This window comes from Lutra lutra, chromosome 17 (assembly GCF_902655055.1).
Source record: "Lutra lutra chromosome 17, mLutLut1.2, whole genome shotgun sequence".
Classification (NCBI taxonomy): domain Eukaryota; kingdom Metazoa; phylum Chordata; class Mammalia; order Carnivora; family Mustelidae; genus Lutra; species Lutra lutra.
In genome coordinates this window covers 33,471,433-33,488,116 of record NC_062294.1, presented here as the reverse complement: position 1 = coordinate 33,488,116, position 16,684 = coordinate 33,471,433, and the positions used below count along the sequence as shown (strand labels likewise).

General features: G+C 54.8%; 1 protein-coding gene across 1 annotated transcript in view; it reads right to left on the bottom strand.

The window, feature by feature from the left end:
* The window catches only part of ZNF423 (zinc finger protein 423), a 328,748-nt gene that overhangs the window by 154,470 nt on the left and 157,594 nt on the right, over positions 1 to 16,684 (bottom strand). The window lies entirely within an intron of this gene.

Sequence of the window (16,684 nt, the reverse complement as noted above, 5' to 3'; positions counted from 1 at the left end):
CATGTTGGACCGGGTTCAGATTCTCGCACTGTATAAGCACAGGCAAGCACATCCCCTCTTTGTGTTTTCACTTCCGAAACTCTCATGAGAAGGAGTCGGATGAATCGGTCCCAGAGAGGCTTTGCAGCTCTAAGAGTCTGTGATCCATTAGTGATGTCTGCCCTGGGTACAGGAATGAGGTAGGCATTCCCGGTTTGCTGCTACTTTAGGTATTTTTTTCACGGAGCACGTATTTGTCAAGCCTGCTCCATATGCTTGGTCCTCTGAGGCGTACAGAAAACGCTCGGCATTCTGAGGTTGCTATGCTCTTCTCTGCCCAGCCTGTCCATCAGTCACCATCTAAAATTGAAGTCTAAACCAATGCTTTGCCACCCTGACGTGCTTTGAAAGAGAAAAAAACAAAAATCCCCTTTCGTCACGGCAATAGTCAGTCCTGCCTGCTGGTATTTGGTTTCCCTAGAGGCCCAACCCTGGAAAGGAAGGGGACGGAGAAGCTGGAGGGTCTTTCTTTAGAGGCAGGGCAAGGAGGCCCACAGAGGCTACCAGAAGCTGACGTGACTCCACCTGAAATCTTAAATTAGAACTGTGCTATTAGCAAAGATAATAGCAGCTATCTTCACCCTCCCCTCCTCCAGGGAGCTCAGAGTGCCTTTGTGGATAGGATCTCAGCAGCCCCAGTGAGACCACAGCGAGGGGAAGGGGGGATCCTTCTTTCAGTTTGGGGATAAAAACTAAGTGGGTTGGGGCACTGGGGGGCTGGTGGGCAGCATGGGGGTAGGGACAGGCCTGAAGAGGTCAGCGGCCTAACACTGAGGAAAGGAGAAAGGTATTTCTGCCCTTGGGGCTGCTTCTCCAGTAGGTCCTCGAGGGTGAAGAGTGGGACACTATTCCCTGCCCAACTTCAAAGGGGCACTTAGCACATAGCCTCTGAGGGGCCCCAGACTGAAAGCCATGACCAGGCATGCCTTTTTTCCAGCCAGCCCAGGTCTGTGCTAAAATACCACGTCACAGAGAACAGTAGCCATCAAAGCCCTTAGTAAAGCTTCTGGGAGCCCGAACCATCAGTGTAATTGTAGAGAGACTCAGTTCCGGGGGGACGTCAGCACAGGGAGACAGCAGAGCTGTGGGGAAGAGGACAGGCCTGCTTAGACTGAGCTGCCGCTGATTGGCTGTGTGACTATGGACAAGTTACTGCACCTCTCTGAGCCCCTTTTCCTCATCCATTGGATGGGGATCACAAAATGGGTAATGTGTATATGCTGCTAAGCATTCAATGAACGTTGGCTAAAGAAAATGAGGGGATGGCTCTCTAACTTTATCAATTGTAAATGCATTTAAACTTGTGCATAGTACCTTCACGCCCATGATCCCACTCGGCCCTGAGCAGCTCGGTGAGGTTGCAGTGGTGGTGTTTTTTCCCACATTACAAGCAGGCAGCGTGGCACACACACATCCAGGTACCGGGCAGAGCCCAGCATCCCACCCACTTTGTGTCCTTCTCTCGCACTCCCAGTAGCTGGGTTTACACGCTAAGCTGCGTGGTCGCCCCACAGATGAGGAACCAGAACAGAGAGGTTAGGTCACATCCCGATGTCGGAAAGCAGATGGTAGTTAGAAAAGCTGGGGCTGGACTCCCAGCCCAAGGGCTCTCAGCCAGCTGGACTGAAAGAAATGATGACCCGAGCAGTGGGACACAGATCACCATGGCTGTCCTCCCCCCAGACGGTCTGGGGGCCACCCAGTTATCAGTTATTTTGTAAAGATGTCAACATTTAGAAATCGGGAACTCCTGAAGCTTAAAAAAAAAAAAAAAATCCACATTCCCTTCTGGCTTTTCTTAAAGGAGAAGGAGAGCTAGTCACAGAGGTCTTACATCTCCATGACGGAGCCCGGCCGCAGCTCCCCGGGTAGACCAGGAAGGCTCACTCTCCTGTGCGCCCACACTCGCAGGGCTCCCTTCCCCATTGCAAAGTGTCCTTACACTCAGCTCCACCGAGTTCATCGACCACCCTCGGTTTGACAGATGCAGACAAAGCCTCCGTTTCTCCATCTGTAAAATGGGAATAATAATGGTCCCAGTGACCAGGTTGCTCTACAGACAACCTAAATGAAAACCTGCACCGTGTTCTATATGAGGAATTCTCTGTAATGTATAAAATAAAAATAGTCACCGGCTACTGGCCCCCCAGCTCCATATAAGGTCTCAGGCCATTGAGAGGGGGAAAGAGGTGGGCAACAGCCCTGTTGGTTTGAACGAACACAAGACACGGTGGTCCCATCTTCCTGATTAACAACCAGGAGCATCTATGTGAAGGGCCAGCAATTAACCTATAGAAGATGGTTTTCAAAAGAAAGGACACTTGACCTGCATGAAGGCCCACAGGGCTCTGCCACTTACAATCCCAGGACATAGGAGAGAAAGGAGGTTTGCCGAGCAGCCAGCCCAACTCCCTCATACAGATGGCGAGACTAAGGCAGCAGCAGTCTTGCTAGGGCATGGACCTGGCCTCCAGGCTCACAGCTTCGGGGTGGGGGTTGAGGTCTGACTGCCCGGCACCCATGGGGGCTGCCATCCCAAAGGACCACTGGATACACAGGACAGGAAGGAGGCCTCCACCTTTCCCCTTGGAGCCTCTGACTTCACGGAACACACAGCCTGCCCGGCTGCTCCATCCCTTAGACAAATTAACTCCGCTCAGCACTGACATTGAAAATGCAATTGAGTTTGAGTTTTATTGCAGGATTTAAACAGACCAGGAAAAAAAAAAAAAAGGCAACAAAATCTAGCCTTTGTCAACTCACCCGAGAGTTAACTGTGATCAAACTAACTAGTGGGGAAAGACACGATCAAGCTCTGCCAGGGAAGAGGAGCCCACCTACCCCCCCGCCGAGTCTGCCCCAACGAGACACTCCCCGGAGACGGGCACTTATAGCCAGCCAAGGGGCCGGGGAGGCCTTCACCACCAGCGCACCCCAACTTCGCCCTGCCCTGCTCCCGCCGCCCCGGGGGTGGGGACAGAGCACCATGTGAAGTCACCTCTGAGAGCTTCCATGAAACAGCACCACCAAGGGCCAGCACAAGGGCTCACTGCTCGACTCGAGAGAAAGCAAAATGCTTTCGGGGTTGAATCACTGTTTTTCTTTACTCCCTTTGGAGAGCGGCAGAGCCCACATTCGGCCGTGTTCGTGGACCTGGGACTGGAAACAGCTGCGCTCTAATTACATGTAAAGTGTACCAAAACATCCCTTTTATCACAGACTGGAAATCTGTTAGCATCTGTCTCTCCTTTGTTTCTTCCACAAGATACAAGCTTGTTTCTACATTTTTCTCACCTGTAGCGGTGATTAAAATTCATTATAAATGAAAGGAGTGAACAGAGAAACAAGTTCCTCTGTGTACCGTTCTAAACTCAAATTAGAAACAGCTGCTTGCTAATTCATGCAGCGATGTTTTGTCGTGCTCTGTGAATCAATAATAACTCACCCTATTGCTGCAGAAATTTGGGGGATAATCCATATATTTAACTCGGCGTTGGCGTCTCCAGGCAGGACTGCAGCGGCAGAACCCCGACCTGCCTTCAGGCTGGCAGGAGGGGACTTTGGTTCCGCACTCTGGAGACATCCATGTCTGTCCCAATGCAGATCCCCCAACTCGGGGGGAGGGGGGGTGGCGCCCGAGACACGGGCCCTGGCAGGTCCAGGAGGAAACCCCGAAACACTATCCCTTGTCTCCTCCCCTCCCCCAGAACCAGCACTTCAAAAAAAAAAAAAAAAAAAATCAGCTCTGATTAAACGCAAACCGCACACATCCTCCAACCGCCGGAGGGAACAGCAAAATTAAAAGTCTAATTGGTACCCGGAACAATTTAAAACTATTAAGTATAGGTGAAGCTTTTCTGTAAGAAAATAATCCTTTGACTAGGATTAAGCTTGTTTGGATAGTATTCTTCCCTCCCCTGCGCTCGAGCTGCCGAAGTCTAGAGCGACGGTCTGGAAGTCCCCGATGCTTCTGAGAAGGGCTCAGGTACCTCCTGTGCCAACTTCAGGGAGAGGGGCATGAAGCGTCCAGAGCTGGGTCTCCATCTGAGGCTTTGAAAGGGACGGGCTATTCTTTCCTTTTTGTGGGGAGGGAGGTGAGCGACACATACTGTTTCACCAAACCTGCTCTGTCCTGGCTATCAGCACTGGTCCTTTATGACACTGCCTCCAGGGAGCCCTCCCTTATTCCCTCTATCACCGCCAGTACCTCTTCCTGACCTCCGTGAACTGCCTTTGGGTCATTTCTCACCCTGCATTGTGGCTCTTGGTATTGCTGACTATTTTTGAGTCCTTGGGACATCCCCATGTCCCTGGCATCCTTTCCAGCCTGAGACATGGACTCAGAGCCGATTCTTGAACTGCGGGCTGGTATTACCTCCCATGGCCCATGGTCCAGCCCCACCTTTTAGCCAGCAACTGTAGAGCCCTCCGTGTGTGCCAAACTCTCCATAACCTTGACCTCATTCAGTCCTCACCTCCATCCAATATGGTGAACACTATGATTTCTCCCATGTTACAGATCACATACTTGAGACTCAAGAGAGGCTCGCTTAGCAGTTAATGGAGAGAGTCTGGGATTATCCCTACGTTTCATCAGAAAACCATCAAAACCACCCACTGTGCCCCGGCCAGCCTCTGAGACTTTGTTCAGGCCATTGTGCTCATGGAGGCTGCCCTCCCCTGCTTACAGATCACCCAAACCCTACCTGTACTCAGGGCCCAGCTCTGCCCACCTCCCAGGCCTCCCAGCAGGAGTCTCCTGCATGGCTAACAGGCTTTCATTTTCTGAGGCTCCTTCGGGCCTAAGGAGAAGGCAGTCCAGTCAGTACACCCTGGGGGCTGCGGGGTATAGGCAAACACGCACAGCCCACGCTCCTCTGTAGGACCATAGGGAGCTTTCCCTCAAGGAAGGCCAGTGGGTGCCAGACAGCTCAGTCCTGAGCAGGAACTGGAAAGAGTGAGCACAGAGAAGGTGGCAGGCTAGAAGGCAAGGGACACTCAAATTGGGCTTTGTGGAAGGAGTAGGATCTCCACTGACTAATGTTCCCTAAAACATGGGAAAGGCCCCATTGCTGGGACCCATGATGATATGGGGGGCAGCCAATTTGGCTGTCTTTAACTCCTAACGTTCCAGCAAGGAGAGCACAGACCCCAGGCTCAGCGTCCTCCAGACCTCCTAGCTCCTGGCTGGAACCGCATGAGGGTGGGCCTTTTTCCTTAGGTGTATTTTTAATTGACTCTCAAGGTTACTGTCTACATACAGCATAGGATACTGATTTTCCATTTGCAGAATTAAATAAATGAATTAATTCAAGTATGGAAACAGAACGGACTCAACAGAAAATACTAGATAAATCACAGACAGCACCGGGAATACTCAAATCTCGCAGAACTCGTGGCTGGGGCTGAGGAAAGACAAAAGGCTGGCATCCCCAGTGTCCTAGTGAGCGGGAAAGCCTTCATCCCATGGTCACTCCAAGGCTTCCCTCTCAGAGCATGTGCAGCTGAAGCCCTGAGAGCCAAATGTAGTGAACAAGGTAGGCCCAGGGGGGTTCTGCTCATCTGACCCAGGGCAAGTCTCCACTCCTCCTACCACTGCCCCCAGGTAGCTGGGGGCCCTAAACTAAGGTCTTTCTACTCGGAACCCACATGCCATGTCCACAGCCAACCCCTGGGATAGCAGACCAAGCAGACCCTGATCAGGCAGAGTGGGGGTAAGCGGATTTCCACCCCCTTCCCCTCCCCATAATGCCCACATCTGGGAACATTCTGAGGCTCTCCATCCTGGGCACAAGCAGCCCGGGCTGAGCCCCTGGTCCTGGCAGAGTCTTCACCAGGTCAAGTATGCCATGCCCTGGTGACAACCCAGATCCTCACCTAGGGATCTGGGTCCCCAGGGCCCAGGGAGATGTCACAGCGAACCAGCCTCAGCTCCTCAGGGAGGAGAGGTAAGAGATAGTACCTGGGAGTGGCAGCTGAGAAAACACCTGTCCTGGGAGCCTACTGCTATAGCAGGCCCCGCCTTGGCAGCCCTCCACCCCTCAGGCCTTGCCCCCATCCCCAGAGACCACCACTCAGCTCTCCAAGCTCACAGCAACCAGGGCAGGGACCCGGGGGAGGTCATGGTCAGGGCAGGTGGGCGGGGCCTGAGCCAGGTTCAGGAGATGCTCCCTGAGGAGGGCCCCTGAGAGAATCAGAACTCACAACACAGGGGCTGCCACCATCCCCTTCATGTCGGGCTGGCCACAGGCAGGATGCAGCAAAGCCCGGGAGACTGCCCCGGGCCCCTCACAGAGGGCTGGACCAGCACTGGACCAGCACCCTAATTCTGGGGCTGCTTCCAGCCCTCCCTGCTGCTGTGTGACCTTGGGCTCCCCTTGCCTCCTCTCCAGAATGCAGCTGGTATATACGACTTTCTCACTGGAGGTGTGGAAGGGCTCAGATGAAGGTAAAGAATGAGCCACCAAATTCCAATTATAATTTTCACAAAACACAGTATCAGAGAAAACCACGTGGGGCCTCGAACCGAGAACTCGGAGCTTAGAGAAGACATTGAAAAATAATTAACGGGTTATGTTGCATTTTATGTATGTACATTTATGCTACATGTGCATAAAAAATTGGATAATAAGTGACATATGTTATGTGCTAATTATTTCCCAAGTATTTGCTCCAGGCCACGTTGTCTCACTTAATATTCACATAGTCTGACACGTCATTACCGTCAGAGCCATTTTGCAGATGAGAAAACCAAGGCTTACGGAGATTAACTGACACGTCCAGGGTCTCACAGGTCAGATATAGCTGAGCTGGGCTTTAACAATGGCTCAACTGACAGCGTCTGTGCTCTTAGTGTTGTGGGATGACATGCATCAATCACCCTACGTATGGGACAGTTCCCCCCCGTGGAGACGGCTTCACACAGAGCCCAGGCTAGATACCCAACCAAGACTCCCCAGAGGATGCCTGGGCCACGTCTGCATTCTCAGCCCAGACACCTCCCCAGCCCAGACAAGGCGCGCACAGAGTCCAACCTGGAGGCAAGGACCTGTTGCCGAAGCTCCATTAGATCCGTCCGAGGCCCACTGAGGGTCCGGCCCCCAGCTCAGGAGAAGTGAGGGGTCCCCTGGCATCTAGGAGGACAGAGGACCCCCTCCAAAGCACTCGCTGTCTTTGCACCAACAGGTGCCAGCTACCCTCTCGGCAACTCCATGAGACACTGAGGAGCTTGGCTCTGTTTTACAGAGAGGATGTGGAGGACTGGAGGGATGATGGAGCGGCTGGCACCCCAGTGGCCTCCCAGCCACAGCAGACGCTTGGAGCCCCAGACCTCAACCTCCTTGCTCCCGCTCAGCCCAAGGGCAGGAAGATAATGCCCCCCACCCTGGGGTGGCCCTGAACCGAAGGGGGACTGCAGCCGGGGGCATCAGGCTTATGCATGGAGACCCCAGCAGACTGAGGTCTGCAGCAGTGGCCCGGCCCCCTCCCCAGTGTGGACCTTTCCCCCTTCCCCGCCTCCCTCCCACCACCCATCACGACCACCTCCTAGGAGCATCTCCCCATCACAGAACCTGGACCCAAGTCCTTGCCTCAGGCTCTGCATTCTGTGACGTGTACCTGAGGGAGTGGCACCACCCCCCAGATGCTGAGTCTGTCCAGCCCTCGCCAGGACAAGCTTGCCAGGCTCAGGTCACTGAGAGGCCCACTTCAAGACCCAGGCCTCGACCTGTCCCTCAGCTTTGCCTTTCACTTGCCTTGGACCTAAGTATACTATCTTCCCACCCGTAATCCTGTCTTTTTTTTTTTTTTAAGATTTTATTTATTTATTTGAGAGAGAGAGCACAAGCAGGGGGAAACGGCAGAGGGAGAGGGAGAAACAGACTCCTTACTGAGCAGGGAGCCCAATGTGGGGCTCAATCGCAGGACCCTGGGATCATGACCTGAGCCAAAGGCAGGCACTTAACTCTGAGCCACCCAGGCGTCCCTGAATAACTATCTTGATGAAATCATGGGTATGATTATATGTTAAAAAATAAAATAAAATAATAAAATAATATAAAATCATGGGCATGATGTTTTTATAACGTCCATCAAAATAAACATAATTATTAAAAAAAAAAAAAAAGACTTCCTTGAACCACCTGATGCCAGGCTGTGCATCACTGCAAGGGGCCCGGGTCCTCACCCAGGCATCCCTACTGAAGCCCACAGGACGGCAGCTCTGTGTGTCCGCCTCTCCCTGCAGGCTGGGAGCCTTCTGGGCCATGCGCGCCCAGCACAGTGCCTGGCCAGAGAGGCAGACCAGAGAAGGAAGTGGCCTGAGCCCCACGGGGAGGAGGGAACCCTAGGATTCTCGCTGAGAGGCTAGTGCCAACAACACAGCCACTCTGCGAGTCCCACTCACCCTTTATAACCATCCACATTTACGACTCAGCAGAGAAAATCTCTATTTTCCCTGGATTTTCATGTTGCCTCCAGAAAAACTGCCATCCTAGGCTTTATCACCAAGCTTTGGAGCCTCAAAGACTGAAGGCTGCCCTAGTCCCGCCTGCGGTGGGAGGGAAATTAAAGCAACCTGTCAGCCCCGGGGAAGCCTCCAGAGGGCCAGCCGAGGGGCGGTGGCTACCTAGGCCAGGACCACAGTGAGAAGGACAAATGCCGGTGCCTGGTGGAGTCCACCTGACTGGATCTCCAAGTGCGGACAGAGCCACCGAAGTCCTAGACATCACGACTGCAGCGTGTAGTCCCTGGTCCCTTCTCAGCCTCACTGACCCTTCTCTAGGTGCCCATGCACTGTCCCCTGTCCCCTACCTCTGCTTTTTCAGACCAAATGGGCCACCACCTCCTCACGGAGGAAGCAGACCTTCCACGGGCCCCGCCTGTGCTACCCTCATCCGTAGACTCGAAGACCATCATCGTAAAGTATATTTACCAAGCGCTTACTATATGCCATGCTAAGTTTTATGTCGATTATTTAGTTGAATTGTTGGTCATCAATGTTTTGCTTGTGTTAATGCATTGAAACCACATATAATCCTTTCACTGGACGAATTCTACAGATGAGGAAACTGAGGCTCAGAATGCCAAAACAGATCTCAGGCCTGCTCAGAGAACCTCTCGCCGTGCACGTGCGGACACTGAGGGCCTGGTCATCTGGGGAGGGGACTGCCCCAAGGCAGAACCCTGGAGGTCCAGCAGGATCTAGCTGCCTGATTCATCCATCTCATCCTCGGATTTATAGGAATCCCACCACCACCACCACCACCACCACCACCCCACACACACACACCGAGTCTGAGACGACTGACATAATAACAGAAGTACAAACTGAGACAGAGCACCCTGTTGGGAAAGCAACTGGTCCCCCAGGGTCCTGCCCATGATGCATCACTCTGAGGGCAATGACATCCTCCTCCAGGGGCATCCAGAAAAGGGGGACACTGCCACCAGCCCAACTCAGGTAAATGGCATCCCTGAGGGTAATGCGAGGCCCACGGCCTGCCAGGAGCCACTGTCCCCAGGAGGGCTGGGTACCAGCTCATCTCAGTGCTAGGCACAGAGTAGGTCCTGTGAGGGAATGGACCAGTGACAAGAGTTTCAGCAAGGTCCCCCTGCTGGGTGCAGGCTATGCATGGGCTGTCCCCTTACTCCTGCACTCAGCACTATGGCTGAACGGCACTTCTCACACCACTGTTCATCTTCCAAGGATATTAGTAGCCTTCCCCACAGGTGCTCTTGGTTTAGAACGGCCTGGAGACAACTCTAAAAAGCCTCATATTTGTGAATCCCTGGGAGCCCCCACCAGGTGCCTGGGCACAGCTATCTGCCGGACGATGGAAGAATGAACGAATGCATTCCAGGTCTTGGCCTAGAAGAAGCGCCTGGTAACCATGGTATGAATAAATGAATGACGGACAGACGGATGGACGGATGGATGGATGAATGACGAAGCTAATCACAAAGAAGTTGCGAGAAGGGGCACCTGGGTGGCTCAGTCAGTTAAGCGTCGGACTCTTGATTTTGGCTCAGGTCATCTAAGGGTCGTGAGATCGAGCACCACGTGGGGCTCCATGCTGAGCCCCAAACAAACAAACAAACAAACAAACAAAATCTTTTCAAAAAAAGAGGAATTTGAAGGTATGGGAAGCCACACCAGGAGCCTCCAATCGGGTGGAAGCCAGAGGTTCCAGACGGAAGCCAAGGAGTTAATGAGCTTGACCACGAGCTGACCACCTGGCCCGGAGAGGCCTCACCAGCAGAGCCTGTCCAGTGTTACCGAGGTCCCCGGGGGGTCTGCTGACTGCTATTAGCCAAGTGTGCCATGCAGCACACATCGGTCATTCTTGAATTCACAAGAACCTCTTGGAACCAGGCAAAGAGCAAGGTGTGGAGAGGGCTGGGGGTACAGGGATGGAGGCAGGGCTCAGCTACCCTGCCTCACCCTAAATCCCTGGAGGAAGCACATTAAAACAAAGGAGACCCCAGGAGTAGAGGGGAGGGAAGAATTGTGGGGGCCTCCTTAAATAGACCAGACCAGAGCAGAGTAAATGGCTGGATTTAATAAGAAGATAGGCAGAGAGTCCATGTTCTCAAAGATACAGACTCAGCAGTGGGGGGAGGGGGAGCATTTTTGTCTGGTGAAACCCCTCCGATGGCTGCTTCTTTCCACACTACACACTGGAGGCTGAGGCTGGGTGGGAGGCCGTATGTGGGCACGCAGGCCTGCACACACACACCCACACCTGCATGAACGTGCGTGCAAATCTGCCCTATCAGGGGCCTCCAAGACCTTCCGACAAGCTACCCAACACCCACGAACAAGTGTGCCCTCCCACTAAGAACAAACAGGCCCCCTCGTAAGTTCTTCTGGGTGGAAGTCAGACCGGCCAGGCCCATGTGGGTGTCGCCCCTTCCCGGCCACCACTGCCCTGGATTTCTCCTTCACTGCTGCCCAAAGGGGCCACCAAGGATAAGTGATTGCACCCCATTCATCTAAGGAAACTCCACGCATTCATTCATTCGTTCTCCGAGTAGTTCCTGAGCACCAACTCAGTGCCAGGCCCTCGCCACATGCTGGGGCAGCGAACACACCCAGCCAAGTCCCCTCCACGGAATCTGCGTCTAGGAGCACCAGGACCACGTCCAAGAATGCTCCAGAACCAAGAGAGCCTGGGTTCACATCTCAGCTCCACGACGGACCAGCTGTGTGACCTCAGACGTGCTCCCGAACTTCTCTCAGCCTCCCATGGCTGTGCTGAGGAGTAGGTCGGATAATCCAGGTGAAGCACTTTGGCCCCGTGCCAGGTACACAGGAAATACTCAATGAACATATGACTGTGTGACACTTCCAGACCTGGGACAGCAAGAGCAAAGGCTGCTAGGAAGACCCCTGGCTCACCACAGGGCTCACCATTCCCACTCCCAGTTTGCCCTTCCCACGAGCATCCTTCATTTCCCACGTCCTCACATCACCGTGCCCCAGGTCCAGAACCAAAGCTACTAATGTCATGAGAGAGAGAGAGCCGACCCCCCATCTTACCACTGAGCCCATCACAAAGCCCAGAAATAGAAAAGCCTTCAGGGGACACGACCCACCTCTGCACCCAGGACTGAAATCCCCTGCGCAGGAAAGGTAGGGTCCCTTCTGGTAGTGGGGGACTCATTCTCTTCTAAGCTTTCTTAGCAAGAAAAAATTGTCAACCTGAGTCCTAAGGGAGGAGCTGCTGACCACCTCTTAGGGACAGGAATAACTAGGATCCCCCAACACCCACTGTCCTCCAAGCGGAGAGAAAAACAGTCATCTATTCCATGGCAGCCATTGTTTTAAATGACATTGCAATTTACATCGGCTTATTCCTGCAACAAGTGCTCATTCTAGCAGCCCAGTTCCAGGCTCTGGGGACAGGGTCGTCAGCATAACGAAGTCCTTGCCTGCAGAGAGCCTACAGCATCACGAGAGGAGCCGTAAATGATCTATAAGATATCAGGCAGCGCTATGAAGAACCGTGGAGCGGGACGGCAGAGTGCCGCTCTGGACAGGCAACAGGGTGACCCCTGAGCGGGGATCTGGAGGAAGTGCATCCAGGCAGCGGGACGGCCAGGAGCACGGAGCGCTGGAGCTGGAGCAGGCGGACTTGGGTCCGTTCCAGATATCTGTCTTCCGAGATGCCAACATGATGCTCGGAGAGAGGGCACTTGTCCTGCCCTCCGAGATCACTGGCCAAGCTCTTCACCCCCATGGGGACCTCACGTTCAACCCCACATTGACTCACTGTGCGACCTGCTGCTGGTCCCTCAACCTCTCTGATCTTGGGTTCGGCCACAGCTAATCGGGGCTGAGCATCCTCCAAGAAGCCACTGCCCCCGGGGTCCTCCCCAGACTGCCGCTCAGTGCGAAACGCACCCACCATTCCCCTCCACCCCGTGGCGCCATTCTCACACCCATGCCAGCAACGCCACGCAGGATTGGTACTCCTGCCAAAATAGCTATTAACCCAGTAGCCAATAATAACACGTTCTCCTATCAATTTGCTTCTGAAACGCTGTGTAACTGCAGAACCCGTTTGCCACCTCGGTAGCCTGGTTACGACATAAACAGAAAGAAACTCACCAGCTCCTTCCTGAGGAGAACAAGTGGCCGGCCTCGACACACACCCGCTTACCGCCAAGCCCCTCACCCCACCCCACGGGGCCCCCCGGAATCCATCAGGGGTCATGGGCTGGAAATCAGTAGTCCAGAGACCTGTCCCCGGGTGCTCTGGGCATGTCATCTCTGTGTCAGAGAGGAGACCAGAGCCTGGGAGGTGATGGCTCGGGGCCACGCTGGCTTTGTGGGTGGCAAGGTTGGGCCCAGAAGCTAGCACTCCGGCAGCCTCCCAACTCCCGGCCAGAAACTACAGTCCAAGAAAAGAGGGGGCAGATGTGGGGGTCAGAGGGGGGACCCAAGGAGGCTAGGGGCCAGCTGGCACTCAGGGTCGCACCAGCCCAAGGGGCACACAGACCATTGTGAGAGATACAAGCCAGGCCTCCTCCCAAGAGACAGAGAATCCAGGAGGCCACCAAGTTGGGGGAAGGGGGCACTGAGAGAAGAGCAGGGGAACACAGGGAGAGCAGCCCCAGACCCAGAAATCAGGCTGCTCCCCGAGGAGCTCCCCACCCCCACATGGATCTAACCCCCTACCACCAATGCCTCCCAGGCCCTCACTTTTCCTCTCCCACTCCGGGAAAACAGCTTCCTTCCTTCTGGATTAGATTCCACTCTGAGCGAACATTCCACTTCCCAACAAGCTGGAGCCTCTAATGGGACTCTTGGCGGTCAACGCAGACACCAACTGGCCTGTTTTATTCATTCTTCCCCTCCAACCCCACCCCTCCACTTACCTCTCCCCCTGCTCACCAGGGCACCCCAGGACAAGTCGGTCGATGCCCTCGTTCCCAGCACCCAGCTGTGGGGCGGCTGAGGCTGGAGAGCCGCTTCCCACTGCCCCACCGGTGACCTCAGCCCCAGGACGCATCCCCACCCTCGGCCTCAGCCGGGAAAGGATGGGTCGAAAGTGTGCTGCTCCCGCCGCGGCGCTTGGCGGAGCATCCAGCAAGTGGGGAGAGGAAGGGCCTCGGGGAGGGTGGGGAGGAGGAGGCAGAGGAGGCCAAAGGCTCGGCCACTCAGCCAGATGTTGACCCAATTGAGGGCCCCAGGCCCCAAGGGCGTCCGGGAAGCTCTGGCTCTCCCCACCCAGCCTGGGGAGTCTCTCGGGGAGGGGGGCCAGGGACAGCGCTGCTCCTCTGCCTGTCCCCGAGGTCAGGGTTAAAGAAGGAACACAGAGAGACGCTCCGGGGCTGCCAGGACAGGGTGGGGGACAGCCCCTCAGAGGCCCCTGGGTGGGGTGGGTGGGGTGCCGTCTGCGGGAAGGCGCTCTCAGCAAATGGAAACCAGGCCTCAGAAACTGGCCGGACCACAGCCACTGCACAGCTCCGGGGGAAACTCCGCTCTTCTAAAAGGTGCCCCCCCCCAAAAAAAAATTTTAAAGTTTAAAAAAAATTTTTTTTTTTTTTTAAAAAGGTGCCCCAACCCAGCAAAAGGTGGTGTTAAAAGGGAAAGCGCAGGGAGGGCGCCCAGGAAGTTTAGCCAGTTTGGGGGTGGCAACTGGAGGCAGACACACAGTCCCTCCTGTTCTGTGCTCTGAGCACCCTTCGCTGTTGGCACATTACCCACAAGGCCTGCTTGCCTGGAAGTGCTGTAAAAAGTCAGCTCACGAAGCCGATTCCCCCTGCTTCCCTCCACCGGGCCTCCAGTCCAATTTCCAGCGGCGCCGGGCCTGACCTGCACCCCGGGCCTGGGGCTCAGGCTCATGCTGGGCCAAGCAAGCATGAGCTCCCAGCTGCCACGACGTTCGTGTCGGAGCCCCAGCCCTCAGCACCGAGTCCTCGCTGTGCCTCAGTGAGGAAGACATACGCGGGGGTGAAGAGGTGGCCCAGGGACCCAGGACAGCCGGAGATCCGGGTCCCGACCTCCAGAGCCTGGTGTCTAGGGGAGCTCAGTGAGTGCAGACAACCATCCACCTGTTCACTCATTCACTCGTTCACTTATTCATTCCTTCATTGCTTTGCTCATTAGGTCATTCAACTGAAGTCCAGGCCAAGCTTCTGACCCACCAGGCACTCCGGAGCTGGGGGCGCGAGAGGAAGAAGGCCCTGCCCTTGCCCAACAGAGGCCTCTTGTGGGAGGTAGAGGTCCTGCGTTTGTGATACTTGCTGTGACTGGAGAAGAGGGTGAGCCGGTGAGCTGGTGAGCCAGTGGGGGAATAGGGCTTTGTAGAATGAGCAACCTTGAGCATCAGCCGGGGTTAATGGGACGAAGCAGCGATGCAAAGAGGACCAAGCAACAGCACAGCACGTGCAAAGGCCCGAGATGGGACTGACATCTACAGCCGCTTCCTCCAACAAACCTCTCGGCCCCAGGCCCCAGCAGCCCTGCCCCAGCTCACAGACTCGGGGAGCCCCCCAATGGCACCTCTAGCCACAAGGCCCAGACTGAACCCTGGCTTTCGCAGCCCAAGTTCTTGTTAAAAATGTTTTCATATGTTTATTTTTAAGGCGGGGGGAGGGGGAGGGAGGGGAATGGGAAGAGAAAAGGGAGTCCTGAAGGTCTTTCTCTTTCCAGAAAAAAAAAATTAATAAATAAATAAAACCTCAGGAAAAGGGCACAGAAAGGCCTCCGCATCTGTAACCGCTGAACAAATGAAAATTAGCTCATTTAATCAGCTCCTCATGGCCTGGCTGTCCCGAGTGGGCCCCAGAACACAGCGAACTTCACAGCAGAAACTCGCCAGCCAATGTCAGTTTATCCTACAACAAAGGGATTTTCTAAATAGCGCGATCAAAACGCAGTGAAGGCCACAGAGACCTGGGGAGTCAGAACTCGACCCCCCAGATCCTGGCGGGCCCCCACCTCCCAGCTTCATCCCTTTGAATGGAATTGTTCTTTTGGCTTTTGTTCTAATTATCCAAACATGTGTGTAACTCTGTTCTACAAAGACAGTTTTAACCGGCAAAGAAGGTAAAGCTAGCCCCCACCCTCCGCAGCCGCAGCCCCTATCCCCAGCACCACACGGTCCACACATCCCCCTGCCCCTCACCACCCCCCTCCAGCACACACATCGACGCGCAGATGCCCGCACACACTGCGGTTACACACACACACACGTGTATAATCCCATACTGTCGTCTGTCATGTATGGCCACATACAACGAACACCGCCCGGCAGTTCCTGTCTAACAGCTGGAGGTGGGGGAGACGTAGCTCCCCAGGCCCCCAGGGAGGGCCACTGTGCACACACCTGAGGCCCAGGCTGGTAGCAAGGACTCTTATTTCCCTGGAGTACTTTTTCCACACAACTTGCCACCTGGGCTAAGTCATTAGGGCAATTGAGGAGGGGGGAGCAAAAGGCCAAGGAAGGGGAGCTTGGGGGGCCGAGGGGGAAAAAGGCAAGGGGGGGGTGCCCGATGCCAGGGTGAGCACAAGCCAGGGCCAATCCCGGGCTCCGCTGCCAATGCCGACCTCACCTTCCCGTCCCACGGCCTCCTAGCCAGGCCACCTGCCTCGTGTCTAAGCCAGGAGCTACCCTAGGTGCTCGGTCCCGCAGGGAAACGAGCCAGGCTGGGTTCAAATCCTGGCTCTGCCACTCACTAGCGCTGAGCCTTCACCTCCCTCACCGTAACGTAGGAAACAACTGAGGCCTCAGAGAATGATCGTGCTGATGCCGACCACACTTCCCAGAGCCGATCACATTGCATGAAGGTTTGTGCCGTTTCCGTTTGGCTGCGTGGGCACGGAGGCCCAAGAGGATGCTCACACAGAGGGTCGGGGACAACCAGACGACAGCTCATCGTTGTGTGGGTCGATCTCTCACCCACCTGGATCCCTAGAGTGAAGATAGGGAACTAGAAAAATTAAATCAAGGAAATTAAACAGGATGTAAGGAGTAACTGACCACATCCGGAAGGCTTCCGGCCCCGTCTGACGACATTTTCCGAATGCCTACTATACCTGGTTTTCACGGCGACACCCTGGGTAAGTGCAATGGTTATCCCGAAGCCCCAGACGTGGGATCAGAGGCTCCAAGGGCTGAGGAGCCTGGGCTGGTGT